The following is a 16,230-nucleotide window of genomic DNA, read 5'->3' as shown; positions in this document are numbered from 1 at the left end:
ATGGAGATTAGTGACTGTCCAGTTACAGTGAAAGCTCTTTGTGGTCTGCAGACTTAAGACATCCAGGTGGTTACAGGACTCAGTGTAATCAATCCCAGTTCAACAAGTACCAGAGGAAATAATTTTCCTGTTGTTAGAAAGCTGTCACAAGCTTCCCCTGATGTGGAGCTTCCCCTGCAAAACTTTTTCCCAGCTCCATGTGCAGCAGTGCATGCAATGGGAACTGAGAGGCTACTTCCACCAACACTTGCCACTTGCTTTTCCTGGTTTTAGTTCAGTCTGAGACTTCTGGATCAGTGCGTTAAATGGCACCTTAAAGAGGCTCCGCAACCCCAGCCACAGCATAATGTAGTTCAGTGTGGTTTCTGCAAAGGAGATGTAGTGATGGAGGATGGAGGGAACAAAAAGACTTTCAAATTGAAAGCTTTTTTTGTGTGTTAATAACCAGACTGAGCTAGCTGTCAAGGAGAGAAAAAATGAGCATTGTACTTAGTAGCTAGGCTGCCTACTGACTAATTACTGCCTTTGCAGAAATCAACTTCTGCGCTAAGGACCAAAGCAGTTAGATCATACCCACAGTCACACCTCTGAGCTCACAACTGATTAAAGACAGTAGTGGACTGTTGCTGCCATCTTCCTCAGGCTTCATGGCTCAAAGGGGCACTGCTAGCAAGATGCATCCCACCTCCTGTGGAGCCCTCCACACCTCTGTGGTGGAGGGGATGAGTAGAGCCCCCCCACCCCCTGCTTTGGGAGGCACAGCTGACCAGCATGGCCAAAAGGAGATGGACAATGGATCTGATGTCTGCAGTGGGACTCATTCTCCCAAAACCACCTAAGTGCCAGGCCTGTACTAGAGCAGCTGTCACTAGCCCCATGGCCAAAGCAGCCAGAGACTGCAGGGTGGCAGGGACATCCCAACCACCCCCCCACATCCCCAGGTGGTACCCTAGCTACTCTGCCATGCTTCAGGGTACAGAAAGACCACCATCTGCATCCTAAATAACTTCTATTGCAACATCCCAGGCCCCAGAGCTTCGTGCACATCCTGAACTCCTGGCACCTGAGCAGTTAATAGATGTTTGAGTCACCGGGGAGCTAATTTAACATAGCCCACAATAACTGGGTGTAGCAAATAATTGGCGGACTGAAGAAATGGAAGATAATATGAGATGCCTGGGCGTGGGTGTTTATGTGAGACATAGGGAGCAGTTTTTGCCTCAGAGGCTAAGTTATCTGGGCCAGATTTAAGGCTATGGAAATCTTAATATGAATTTTGGGGACAGAAGAAATTAATGTCATTCTCTTCTATGGGACATTTAGTTTCAACATTAAAGTAACATATTTTCATTAGTAATGCTCCCAGTCATCAGACATCTGAATTTTTAAACCTCCCTTTCGAACTCCTACACTACATTTCAGACATGTTGTGTCCAACTCATGACAAGCCCTGCACCAAAAAAATATTTTCTGCACAGGCATTCCACATGCTCGGAGGCAAAAAAAAAGTGTTTTCTGAAATGCCACATGCAAGAAAGCCATGTGGGTTGTGGGGGAGAGTCACTCAGTGTGCAAACCACAATCACAGTCATATTTCTTACACCTTCCAACAATCAACCCACAAAGCTAACACCCCTCAGAAATGCTTTTAAGAGATTTTCTACTCACCTGGAATAAAGATAACATTTACATTGCTGTTTCTTGTTGAGCAGCTATTCTTAAAACCGAGATGTGTTCTTGACTAACCTATTTCCAAAGGAAACTTGAGCAGCTAAAAACCATGCTTTCTGCAGACCAAGGAAAAAGGCCAGCCAATTAGTATTCCACCCATTCAAAGTCTCATAATGTAAAATGTTATTATTTTTAAATTTTATTATTAAAGTAATCTTTAATTAATACAGGGTAATTTTACACAGAAAGAAATCTCCCTTTTCTTCACCCCAAACAAAAAGGCTCTGAAATTAAATTATTCTTGTAGTGGAAAGTATCTCCAGATCTTCACCATAGACAAATGCATGAGGAGGAAGCGCATTTGACAAAACCTGTATAACAAAAAAAATCTCCATTCCATATATCAGACTCTTTTCCAGTCTTCTCTCTCACTGTCCTTACTTGTATGGTTAGTATCTGCTTCAGCCCAATCCTCTTTTAAGAACAAAAGATTAAGGTGGGCTCAGCTTATGTCTAAACATCTGGATGTGCTACAAGATGTGTGTGTCCTGACAAAGGGTGGTTGGAGTCCAAGGGGTCTCAGACATCTCCTTTCATCCATGGTCTTCTCCTGTATTCCACCAGATCACTGCATTTACTGGAGTTTGCAGCTGTGTAGCTGCACACCTACACTCATGGTACACTGCATAGGACAGCTTAAAATTCTGAACAAATAAAGTCCCTCTCAACCCACAGGCTTCTTCCAAAGTACAGCTCCCCAGAAATATGTGTGAGAAATTAAGCACCAGACCATTACCTCCCAGCATGCTCTCCAGAAGTGAAGGGCAGAGGAGGAGGAAGGGAGAGTTTCAGCACAGGGCCCATGGGTGTATGGATGGTGTGCATCCACAGATGGCATGTGCATGGACAAAGATCTCCTGCACACATTCAAAGGTGCAAGCACCACACATAGCCAGTTGGATTTGCTCAGGTCATCGGCTTTCATTACCGGAAGGCCTCTTACACGGGACAATTTCTTCCCAACAGAGATGCCTCCTGCTCCCACATCTGCTGCTTCTCCTATCCCTTCCCCTTCTCACCAATTTGGGACCTAAGCCCCTGCCATTGGGTCCTGCTCTATGCCAGGTGCCAGGAATTGCCTTTCGGGCACTGCCTCAGCAGCAGCAGCCAGCAAGCTCTGCAGGAAGGGGGGAGCAGCAGCTGAGCTGCCACCAGCTCACAGAGATGAGCTGTGCCCGTGTCAAAGGTCTCCCGTGAAACTGCAAGCTTTACATGCCTTCGGACAGCTGTGCATCAGGGCCAAAGGTAGCCTTTCACTGTAAACTCTATTAAGCAGCTGTTAAAAAGCAATCCACCTACCTTGGCCTCCTCTCTTTGCACCTTCACCATTTCCAGTGGGACTCTTAAAATCATTCAACAAAAGTTGTCTCCGGGTGGAGCAACATTCATCTTCACAGGATGGGCATGGCAAAAGGTCTCCTCTGACAGGTCTGAGTTTTGAGGGGTTGGCTTCAAGCGTGTATGTGTCCTCATGTTTTTGCAAGTGAGGATAAGGCAGGCTAAAAGCAATCAGACATACAGGCTTCATGTTCAGCCAGTAGGGACAGACAGCCTGCTTGTGGACACTGAAGAAGGAAAGGTAGTGCATTTTAGAGGCAAATGATCTGGGTCTGCACTAGCAGCTCTTTATAGTCCAGCAATGGAAGGTCTAATTGAGGCTGGATAATTATCTCCTCACTATATAAAATGAAATGTGCACTCCCTCAGTGGATATCATTGATGAAAAGTCAATTGGGGAAAAGGTTGAAACACACAGCAGGATCAATTTTATTTTTAATGGTTTTTAACATTTCATCTATACATTTAACTGGCTGAAGCGGGTGGAAATAAATATTATGTTAGCAACTGTGTCATGGAATGAGGCTTTGCTTTTGATTAAAAAATAAAGGGAAAACAACCATCACCATTTTATGGCTATCATAATTTGTTTCACATTTATTTTTTCAATACTAAGGTGTAGTAAAATATTTAACTGGTAAATAAAAATGCCTATAAACTTCTAAACATATCTTCAGACCACCTGGACAAAGACTGAAGAATGTGATTTTATTCTGTGTTAATTGTCTTGTAATACTTACCTGAGTCTATATAAAAAGATAGGTACATATATGCAGTTATACATGCAATTATCTCTTTATCTACGCATAAATTCCATATAGCAAAAATGTACTAAAAATATTGATCTCAAACCTCATTATGCATTGCTCTGTTTCTTGTTTTATTGATATTAACAGTATCTGCCTCCACATAAAGTCTGTTTTGCTGATATTATTACCACATGTTGCAAACTGAAATGACAAACCAAGACACAAATTGAGGTTCAGACATAAGTCCTAAATTCCAGAGCATTGTAGAGTTCATGCTTAAAGAACCAGAAAGACAAAAGCTTAATTAATGCATTTTTTCATTTTAATATATGGAATATATGCACCAAGCTAGAGGCAAGAGAACATCATCTTTTATATGATATCATGTAATTTGATCTCTTAAATATCAGACATCAATAATATTACTGATATAAATAAATAAAGCAAGATAAAGTAAAAATATGACATGTATCATGTCTAGGGGCCTTGGTTTTATTTTGAACCTATAAACCTCGGGTAAGGATCAAGACTTTTCCACTGAAGTTTTTACCCAGTGGATGTTTATTTTTCTGCAATGTAATTTGACACTGCTGTTGGTTTTGGCATTAATACATTAAAAGTTAAATTTATGTCAGCACCAACAGATCAACTATCAGATGTTGCTATTAACTTGACATCAAAATCATTAAGAAATTGCCATCATGTAAATTAATTATCAGAATTGTATTGGCATGAATGCATAATGATATTACTCATGCAAATAATTAAAGAAAATGCACAGTGAAAAACACATTAGAATAATGGCACAAAATGTCATTATTCTGGCTTCTTGACAACTAGACGCTATTAGTTTTCAGCACAGTGAACTTTAAGGTTAACAGAAAGAGACAGGGAAGTCCAGCTTAGGGCTCAAGCCGCTCTTATTTGTGTCTTTATTTATTCAGTATATGAGACTGTAGGAGTGAAAACTAACTTTTTAAAGTCAACAAAGAGAGCTTTTTACATCACTTCCGGAGAGATTAAAAAAAAAAAATTCAACAAAACCAAAAGCAGCAGAATGACTTATAGTGCTGTTGTTCAAAGATATATGTTTTTTTGTTGTTGCCAATTTCAGGTCTCAAGGGACCTCAGGCACAGAAAGGTTGTTAAAATACTAGGATTTTCCTGAGCACAGGAAAGTAATAATTAACCTGAAAGTATTTAGGTTATCTCCTTCCACCCCCTACCCAAAAGGTAATTATTACTGATCAGTGCTCAGGGAGAGAGAGTTATGATTACGGTGCATGTGTGTGTGCTCTTAATTTAATGTGTAATGGACTGAGTTAGCTTTTTCATCAACAGCAAAAGACTGTCCATTCTAATAGAATAAACATTACTAATGACTCAGCGGTGCGTGCCAGCTTACTCACCAGCTGGACACATTTCTTTTAAATGTCTCTCTCCATTCCTTCCCAAGTCAATGGAAGAGGTCTCTCTCAGTCATGATTTTGTACTTGATCCAGAAATGATATTATAGAAATAATGCAAAAAGGCAGTAATTTCTGGGCTTCTTGCCTTCCAGCTCCCATCTTTACTAGGCTAAGGAAACACTACCACTACCCCAAAACAGAAGTTCACATCCTAAAAATAAAATTCAGTGTTTTAAACAGTTAAAGCATGGCAAAAAAAAAGCTTTATTTATCCTCCTATAGAAGGTCACTCCTAATGACACTTGGAAGAAAAGGAGTATTTCCAGGATAAAGTGGAGGGCTAGAAAACTGGACATCTATGAGCTGTTCTTGGCCCTATCCTGTTCGTCTACATAATTTCAGAGAAGTCACTTCAATCACTTGACTTAAAATTTTCCCTGTTGCCACAGTGAGAACAACAGTACCAACACAAAGAGATATGGCAAAGGATCCACAAATGAAAAAATAAAACCACTCTGTAAATTAAAACTACTCAATCTACCTAAGCATGCACAAACATCCTAGAAATTTCTCAGAAAATCTGTAAAAGATTTGTTTATGACCTAACATCCAAATTCTGCCGCTGTGTCTGCCAGCACAGACTCCTGCATGTCTGAGGAGTCACTTCTAAAGCTCTGTTTGGACCCTTCTTGTCACTGCACTCTCTAGTCCTGTCATAATGAATCTCAACTCAGAAATGGGACACAATGAGCAGGCAATCTATACATCACCAGTACCAAAGGTTTGGTTGCTGTCTGTATGTCCTGTCAGTTCAGAGCTTATTTTCTCCAGTTTGCTTTGGAGGATGGGGAGAGGCACAGAGCAAACTATTTTAGGATAGTCAAGGTCTCTGGGGGCAATTTGGATCATAATTAATATCAGGGCAATGGCAAATGTAATTTAAAAAAAAAAAAAAAAGACTTGAAAGCAATTTCTGGTTTTCTTTAAACTTTGTAAGTTGCCTAGGGGACAGCTAACTTTTCAGGTATGCTTTGACTTTTTATGGTGAAATACAGACATTTTACTTGAAACAGTTTGTTTAATGATGCCCTGAGCCTTTTACTTCTGTTTAACAATCCAAGCTTTGCTTCTAATCCATCAACAGATAGGTCAAACTTGTACCCATAATTTAAAGTTATGTTAATAAGATCTATGACATGTCTTGCAACATTTTATTGATAATATGTAATGTATTATAAGTATCATGAGCTTGCAGAGCTGCTGTCACTCAGGGATTTTGCGCATAAGGTATTACATCTCAAAAGCATGCTGCTGCAGTGAAAAAAGGACTTTAAATAAATAGGCTGGCACAATTCTGCCTTCAAAGGGACAGTCTATAAATTCACAAACAAGATTTACTGTGTAATTCAAGACTGAGTCAACACAGGACTTACACTGTGTAACTAAGAAGGGACACACCACGTGGTAGGGTGTTTATAGTGTGGGCAATATTGTAATGCAGAGATTGTTTTGCAGGCACATCTTTTCCTTTTCTAATTACACTGATTGCCACCTCCCATTTACAATCACATACCCACACTGAGTTTAACTGCAGTAATTACTACATGATAAATTTCTAGAAGGAAAATATTGAGTGTCTATTTAGTGCGTTATAATGTAATTTAGCAGTTGGGGAAAAAAAGATGGTAACAACAGCATCATGTGACTTCATCAATTCTCCACGTAACATGGCAAAACAGCCTCTGCACTACGTCTGTGAGAACTCTGAGGTACAGTAGCTGCATCTGGGTTAGAATGAATATCTGTAAATGCACTTGCTAACTTCTAGTTTATGGTCACATTTACTTGCGTGAGTTTACCACGTCCTGCAGATGATATTTTTCACTCCCCTGCTGTTTGTCAATGGTATAAAACTAGATTCCTGGGAAAGGGCAGACAGTACATTACTTAGGGAGCAATAAAATCCTAAAGTGATGGTCCTTGTGACATCACCTGAAGATGTAGTTCACTCAAGGGGTTGCTTCTTCTCCACCCAAAAATTTAGCAACACAATCTAGTAAGAATCAGCTTGCTTTTTATCCTACTAAAACAAAATCAGGTAAAATCACAAGCAATACAGGATACACTTATCCAGTTAATTCTAGCTTTACAGGGGTTAGGAGCCCATGTAATTTAGACAACTGGGAAAACACGTTCCCCTCTGAAGAGTTAATCCATGTCTGTGTTACAGCACCAGCATGTGGTGTTATATGATCAGCAGAAGTCCTGGTTCAAGTCACCCACCCCCAGAGCTGTCCCTGACTTTCAGAGGTCAAGATCATGTTACCTCTCATCTTCTCCTATATGAGCAAAGGAAACATGTTCTCTCCAGATACTTTCATTCCTGCCTACAGAGCTGGTGTTTGACAAGTAAGGGTGTATTAAGAATGTGTTCTGCTAACCACGATACAGCAAAATCAAATGATACACCCTGCAAACTGAATTGGAGTTGCAATTCATCAGTCCTGTTTAAAACCAGAACAGGAACACACAGACCAGTGTTTAGGCCAGTGGAAGAAAAAGATGCATGGTGTGTCTGTCCTTCAGAAATATTTTCTGCAGTTTTGCTAGTTTAACTGGAAGATTTCTGACTTGGGTTGCTTTGGAGAGCAACACTGCACTCGCTTTTCTAAGAGGCAGTATTATAAATTATCATTTGCTACTAACTGAAAAGGAGGGATTATGGACAAGTGCTTGGAGTGGTGTATTAAGAACTGCAACTCCTCAGCCCTGCTGCCTGCTCAGCTTTGCATCTTAAGTCTTTAGGCAAATCACTTTAACCCTTCCACACCTCAGACTAAAACCTGTGAAACAGTCACTCCCACATGAGTGCCGAGTTTAAATAGGTATTTTTAAAGACCTTTGAGATTCACAGCCACACCATACTCTAAAATGGCAGATATCTTCTAGCCAGATTCACAGGCTGTGAAGTATCAAGGAAAAGAGCAAATGCTGAAGAGCCAGCAAAGTTAATATCTATAGCCTGGCCATGCTGGGGACTCCTACAATTACAGTTTGTTCTTTCAATTAACCTCTCCAAATACACAGAAGGTGTCATGCATCCTCACAGCTGTTCCTGTGCTCATGCTCTCCCAAAACAACCACTGATCTCAGTGAGAGTCTGGCTGCCTCAGGGTGACCCAGACAGGTCCATGGCTAGGGCCAAAGTCCTTATGACTTCTCCTCAAGCTCTCATGCTTGCTGCTCCTTGTAAAATGGGGATGGAAGCAGCCCGTGGGCTGTTAGAAGTGGCTGCTGGGACCTGGAGCTCCTTGGGACTCTCACTTCTTTACCATTAATATTTTTTTGTATCCAAAACTACTCTTTCTTCTCAGTTCATGAGCACTACCTTATACTGTATTCAAGCAGCTTTTGAAGAAGTCTACTGAAAGTAATGAGACTGGCTGTGCTGCAGAGCAGGCAGGGCAGAGCCCTCCAACCCCTCACATGTCCCCCTTGCGCAAAAGTGGGTAACAGGCTCCCTAAAATGGTGGCTTCATCCATCTCACAGCTTCTCACACTGAAGCCACAATGCTTGCCTCGTCCTTTGCCTCAGCCTTCCTCCGCATGATTTCAGTGCAGGAGCAATGCACCCCACATGAATCCAACCATGCCTGGCTGCCTGACTGTGCTGGAGAAATGGGATGGGCTGGGCTGGGCTAGGCTAGGCTGGGCTGGGCATCAGGGTGCCCAGGCATCAAAAGTCTCCTCATTTTAGACAGAAGGATCCTGATTTACACAATCGGAGACAAAAGCATAATCAACCCTGCTCTGATTAATTGCAGTAGAAATGGTAAGGAGCTATCAATGCAGCAGCCAAGAGAGCTTAAAACTAAATATAACCTGCAGGAGGGGAAGAGAGGATGAGTCTTTGAAAACACTTTTCTGAAACAAAACAGGAATCTAGGGAAAGTTTTCCTCTCCTCTCCCCACTCCCCCAGCCTGTGCAGTGAAACAGGAGTTCCTGCCTTCCCTCTTCAAATAAAAGTGCTGCTCGCCTCCCAGGGATGAACAGCTTGGACCATCCTGCTATCACCTCCCTGCTCTTCCTCACCACTTTAAAATTAGCATTGCTGTGATCAGGCAGCAGCGGAAGAAATGCTCACCCACCACTTGCCACGGCGCTTAGAGCTGATCACTAAAGCAGCACCTGCTTCCAGGAGCTGGGGAGTTTGCAACACCTCGTATCTCCAGCAGCCCAGGGCCGTGGCTCGCCGTGCGAGCAGAAGGCTCTCACCCACCCGGAGAGCTCCTGCGGCTGCTGGCACCACGGCACGTCTGCCCAGGCTGGCTCCGGCTCTCGGTGTGAAGCAGCCGGGGAGGCAGGAGTGACTCTACAGACAAAAATAGCAGAGACGGTCTGAGCTGAGGAAGATGATTCAATGAGATATTTTGGTCGCATTTTTACGAAGGCAGCAAGGCTCTCCAGAGAAGGTATTTTTAGTGGGCTGAGACCCACAATACTGAACAGTAGGCACCGAACTGCCAGTGCAGGAAAGCTGTAGAGTAAAACCACTCTGAGGGTGTATCCAGACAAGGTGGTAAGTGCAAGTCAGAGAAGAGCTTCTTGTAAATTCGGAGATCCAGCAACTTCCTGGAGCAATTTTCATAGAGTCCTCAGTGACATGAGATGTCCATTCAGCCCTTCATGGCTCATCCAGATAAATGCTTTGTTTCTGGTTTAAGAACAAATTGAAATTGATTAAGTCAGCATCAATACTGTCCTACAAGGTACCGAGAAACTAAATTCATTCTGGATAAATCCCAAGAAAGAGCAACACTCATGCACGCATGCACACACACTACTTAAAAGAGGTTCATCTGGGATGCATAAAACCTGAAAAACGTTCATTAGGACTGGAAAAGGAGACACTATTAATCAGCTCTAGGCTTCTTATTACTCAGTGGAAGAAAACTTCAGTCAGATAATTTTTTAAACACACATAAACCCCCAAAATTCTCCTTGGAAGAATTAGACAGCTAACTTGTCATAAATATGAGGAGGTGGGAAAAAAGGCAAATGAAAAGGGTTGTGGGCTGGATTATTATTATTTTTTAATTTGCATTCAACAGGAGAAAGATTTATGCATGAGATGCAAATTGCTATGCGTTATTTACACATCTGAAGAAAAACAAATCTTGAATGTAAATGCTTAGAGGGCATATTTTTTAAATATGAAAGTGGTAAAATTATTATAATGTTTATAACTCCCACACTGTTAAAAAGAGATTAAATTGGGGAAAAATGAGCCCTTTTATTTAAATTATAGAGTCCTTACCAAATATTAGGGCAGAAATCAAATACAAACATCTGTGTGTTTCCATTCCTGGGAGTCTTTTAGAGCAATTTGTTCACCTTGCAGTTGGTCCTATCCAGAATATCCCAGTGGGCTAGCAACTGCAGAGGGCAATGGCCAGTTACAGCATTTCTGTTTCCACCGTGAAATACTACATATGTCTTCAGAAAATAAAGAAACAGAAATACCTTTATAAAAACAAGTCCACTCTATAAGCAGTCCGGCTCAGGTGGGGATGTACACGACTTGCAGTTGACCACTCCTGAGAACGAGGTGAATACCACTGAAGCCTGCAGTGAAAGAGCAAACAAAGCTAAAAGACCAGGAAGAAAACACTAAGAATGAGAAAAAGATGAGAGCAAGTGATGGCACTTAGAAGATCCAGCATTGCTTAGTTGATCCATATCCACTGAACTGTGCATTTTCCAGTTCTCTTTGGAAAATGTAAAGCATCTCTATTATACTAGCACTGCTCAATCTTTCATGTATTCACTTCTGGGGGGGAAAAGCTATTATTTCTGTTTGTACCAAGAGAAAATCAAGGTAATAAGACCTGGGTTATGAAACCCATTTACATGCTTGACTCCTGTCAGCTTCTAAAACCTTTGATTATCTGCACCACAGGCTCATTAAAAAGCAAAGAGATTTAGGTGTCTTCATGTCCTTGCCACTTTGAAAAAGTGACTTGCAATGCTGCCAACCTGAGGGGCTCAAAAGTCATGAGACCAGACTCCATAAGCTGAAAAATCATCATGGAATTACCATTTTAGCTTGCTTTTTGACGTTGTGAGAGCTGGATAGGGGTCGATGTTTTCCTTCAGCTGCCCTATGTGAGATGTCAAATTTCTTTCCCCCCAGAGCACCTCCCCAGTGGGAATGCTAGAGCAAGACCTGAGCACAGCAAACCCACCGATCTCGTACCACAGGGCAGTGAGTGCCCGTGGCAATTACTCTCGGGTAGCTCTGCCCATGGCACTGCATTCCCACAGTGTGAATTCACTGGGAGTCCAGGCTGTGTCCAGCAGGAGAAGGAGCCTTGCAAGCACACACTGCACAACCAGAATCAAAACTTTCACATAGAACACCAAAACTTTGGCAGAGGTCTTAGAGAAGGAGTGAGGGACATTTCCTATCCATTCAATCAGGCCAAGGAATTTCCAGTCTGATTAAGAGTGGTCAAAATGAAAGAAAACCCAACCATTAGTCATGACTGCTCCCTTTTTGAATGTCAGTTCATAAACACACTAAAAACAAGTGAGAAGGCATCAACTTTTGCAGCCAAAGACTTGGAGCAGGTTTCTGTGGTTGTGGTTTTTATGGCTATCCACATGGCTAATTCACATCAGGTTTTTGTTGATCTTTTAATATTTATGTCCAGATGCCACTGTAAGCTTCCAGATGTTTTTGCACAGACATCAAAAATGTTTGCATAGCAATTACCAAAAGAAAGTTTGAGGCATTTTCAAAGAGCTGAGAATGACAAAAGACAAAGTGGCTTTTGTTGCTGAAAGATTTCATGTTCTCCTTTTTTTCTCCTTTAAATTTTATTTTATTTTTTTATTTCTTTATAGACATTTGTTAGCCTACTAACCAGAAGTGGAACCCAGTCTATCTACTTTGAGTGTCCTATTTAGGTGCTGCCTCAGAAAATTTTAGGTTTCTGATGCCAGATGATTTCTACATTTTCTAGCAAGTGTCAATAAGTAGATACCTGCGCGAGTCTCCAGAAGGTAATCTATGCCTATAGCTAATTGTCCCTTCAAGCCTTCACTGACCATATAGGACTCTAGATATTTCTGAGGTTTAAGCCACAAATATTCCTTTGACCTAGAGAAGAGACTGAACAACTAGGAGCTGTTACATGCCTGCTGTCCTTGGGATCAGCCCTGAAGCAGCGGGGCTCTGCCTTCCTACGTGGTGTCACAGCACAGCCCCTTGGGAAACTTCACAGACACTCCTGGGGAAGGAGGTGGAAGTGGAGGTGAGCTGTCTGTCCATCTCTGCTTCTACTGCACCATAGCTCTGGCTCAGAGAAAAGTGCCTGTTGCACGAGAGCAGCTGCTTCCAAGCACGGATACACAACTAAAATGGAGCCATCGGAACAACAGACTATTTAGGAAATTATCTAATGCTTGCAAGTGTCTGCAGGGAAAGGACTCCTGGGAAGTCAGTGGTCTGGACTGCAGACAGGGCTTCTAGGTGAGATGGAGACAGTCTGGGTGGGAGTTAGGTGGACGCAAACCCTTCACAAGTTATCTGTGTTCTGGCAATTGTAAAACAACTTCATGCTTCCCTGTGTTTATGTATTGTGAAAAAAATTGTATTATGTATTGGGAAAAAAACACCCAAAAGCAAACAAAATCCAAATGCCAACTATGGAAAAAAGAAATAAAACCTTTCTTAATGTTGATAATTATATCATATGCTCAGAACAACACAGTGAAAGAAGAGCTATGTTGGGCAAGAGTGAGAAGATAACAGAGAGAAGTGATTTGTTTAGCACCAATGCTCAGAGTGACAGTCTGGCTGCCAAGTCCAGTTGTTTCTGGGAGGGAAAATGGGCAGTCTCGTTCTTTGTGCACTCTGAGTGTTTGCTGCAATACATATTTTGGTCCCACAAATAATCAACCAGAGTTTCGTAAGTGAGTTCAGTGGGGCCAAGATTTTCCTTTGACTAGGAAGGGGTGGCTGGGCCAGCAGCAGCAGCACCATCAGCTTCAGCCGACCACACTGCTCTTGTGAACTGGAGTGTCCCTGGATTTGCCCAGAGCTCTACAGAGACTGAAGTGGGTGGCAAACTTGACTGCATGAGTTATATTTGTATTTAGTCAGCGAGAAGTCAAAGCACACCATAATATACTTACGGAAGGATTTTTCACTGAGAAATTAATATTAAAGAGTGAGAGTGTTTTTCAATATTTTCTGTTAATTGACTAAAGGTTGGAAGCATATATCTACATCCCAGACAGCAGTGTGAAGTAGAGATAGCCAAATGCTTTAAACTGGCTTAGATACCACAAAAAAATGTATCTGCAGCAGTGTTATTTCAAACTACCACTTAGTTAAAACCAGCTCAGGCATCTCCCTCAGTTACCTTGTAACCTGCAGTATATTCTGACGCTATGATGTGAAGAGAAATTGCAGAGAGGAAACAGCTGGGAGAACATAAAATAAATTTTAAATTATTGTGCAGAAAAATATATCAGAACTTGCTAGAGAAATTATTTCTTAGGCACATCTTTCCTAGCCTCAGCTCAACTCTTTAGCACAAAAAATATGTAAAAAGAAAAAAAATAAAGAAAAAAAAAATTCATCTGATTAGCATGATGAAATCCATGCAGCCATTATTCAGCACTGCTACTGTCCAATGTCTTCTCAAGACCATAAAACCAAACACAAAGACCTCCAAATGCAATTTGCAAACTTTAAAAGGCAAAGTATCCACTGAAAAAAAGGAAGCTGCTCAGACCAGACCACAGGCTCTCCTGGAATTGGTGATTCTCAGGCAAGTCAGGTGTCTTTACCTATATGATCTACCGCCAGATTTATGGGCTGCATCTCACAAACACAGCCACCCCCTGGAAGATGTACTTACTGTAGTCACTGCCAACACTGACCATGAAACTCCATTTTATGATTCTCAGCAGCAGAGCCACATAATTATGCTGTTCACCTTTTGTTGCTTGGCATTTGCTGATGATTAGTCCAGAGTCAAGACAACATTATTTTTCCATAGCACCGCATCAGAGCAAGGTGCATTTTTGTCTATGTTTATTACAATTATTTTTTTATCTTTCTTTGAAACAGCAGGCTTTGATCACTGTCAGGGAACGATTAATGAGTGAGATGGACTTTTGATGTCCTCTAGGAAGGCAATTCTTGTAATTCTTTTTCAATGGTGACATCTGTTTGCATCCTATTTTAAGGGCCTATTTCATCACACAGTAGTGGCCAAGAGACATGGCCGTGGAAATCTTTATTTGTTATATGGGAAGCAAGACAAAACTTTACCTAGTCATATATGACTACTCTGTCTGCTTTGGTCTTGCCCAACGCTCCCAACTTGTCACAGCAAGTGGTGTTTGACAAAGGCTCAAAATGAAGGGCATGTGCACATGCAGGAAGCCTACAAAAACCGTGTGAATGGTTCACTTAGTAATGTTCTCTTCCTTTGTTTTATAGTGTTTCTGATAATGAACAGGTTTTAGCAATGAAAAATAAGTTGCACTATAACATTGGTAACCGCAGGATTAAAATGACTGGAGCCCCTTTAAATAAAGGACACCAAGGAGGTATGGGCTCATACATAGTTGTGCATCAGCATTACCCCAACTCTTCCTCCCCTTTGACTTTGTCACTTCCAATCAGGTGGGTGGTGATAAAAGAGGCCAAAGTGTACACAGTCTGGTATGATAAAGCTGTCTGGAAGGTCACATGAAAGAGGAGAGCCACATCTCTAGGCTGCAGCTGAGAATTGGGTCTCCTTTGATTAGGAATATATCCCAGCTGTATCACAACACTGGAGTCTCTCTTCTGTGCCAGGACCCTCGGGACTCACTCAGCTGTGTCTAGCATTTGGGATCATGGCACAGGAGAGGGACCACAGTGCAGTCCTGTGCCAACACCTAAGGTACAGCCCAGGGCACAGCAGGTTGAGAGGAAAGGGACTGCGCAGCCCTCTGTTACAGCCCTGTGTGGTTTGTCTCTGTTTTCTTACAGGTCCAAAAAGGCATTTAAAAACTTTCAAACGGGAAAAAAAAAAGGGGGGGATAAAAAATAACTTTAATTGCAAATAGTGGCTAAACCTGTAGCATTCAGTCAGCCTTTTTCTACCAGGTAGTAACTTAACTGGCTGTTTTTAAAAACTATTGCCTTGCCCTGTTAGACTCAATACCTGTCAAATGATTAATGTGCTGGTGTCTTATTAACTGCTGTGTTAGAGGAGCTGCCGTACACACCACCCCCCCTCCCCTTCTCTCACCATTTTTGCAAAAACCTCATTGCAATCCCGCTGCTCTGACTGGAGGGTACTGCACCTTCCGACAAAACATCATAAAGAGCAAAGAATTACCGTTTCCCAGTAATCCAGCCCATAAATCAACCCTCGTGTTTTGTTCTGGGGATGGTGAAGGAGTCTGCGAGTGCTCCCTGCATTCACATTCACAAGACAGGCTGTGTCTTCAGAAAGTAGAAAGGGAAAAAAAAGAAAAACAAAACAAAACAAAACAAAACAGGAATGGCTAAAGTGTTCCAGCATCTGATTGATCTTATCTGGACCTCCCTTGCTGCAACAATAATTTGAGACTGTCGAAAATCGCCACCTTATCTCATTGGTGGTCTTACCAGCTGCTATTTTATCAGGACCCAGCTGGATGAGGAAAGCAGGACGTGGCACGACCTTGGTATCTCAGTGCCTGACCTCAATATCTAATCAGTCGGATGTCTCGCTTGAGGCTGCCTCGGGATGCTGTGCATGTCCCCTCTGGCACCAAGTCATTCAAAAGACATTTGCTTCACACTGGTGTCAGACCACCAGCACACACACACACACCCCGAGCACATCTCGGTGCGCCACTGCCCTGCCTGCTAGTGCTGCAGCACCTGAGATTTAAGGTGCTTTTCTTTAAAGCTTCGGCAGCCCTTCTCCCGACAAGCTTGGTTTGTGGA

This window comes from Strix uralensis, chromosome 3, assembly GCF_047716275.1.
Source record: "Strix uralensis isolate ZFMK-TIS-50842 chromosome 3, bStrUra1, whole genome shotgun sequence".
NCBI lineage: Eukaryota > Metazoa > Chordata > Aves > Strigiformes > Strigidae > Strix > Strix uralensis.
Note: the sequence above shows the minus strand (reverse complement) of the source record.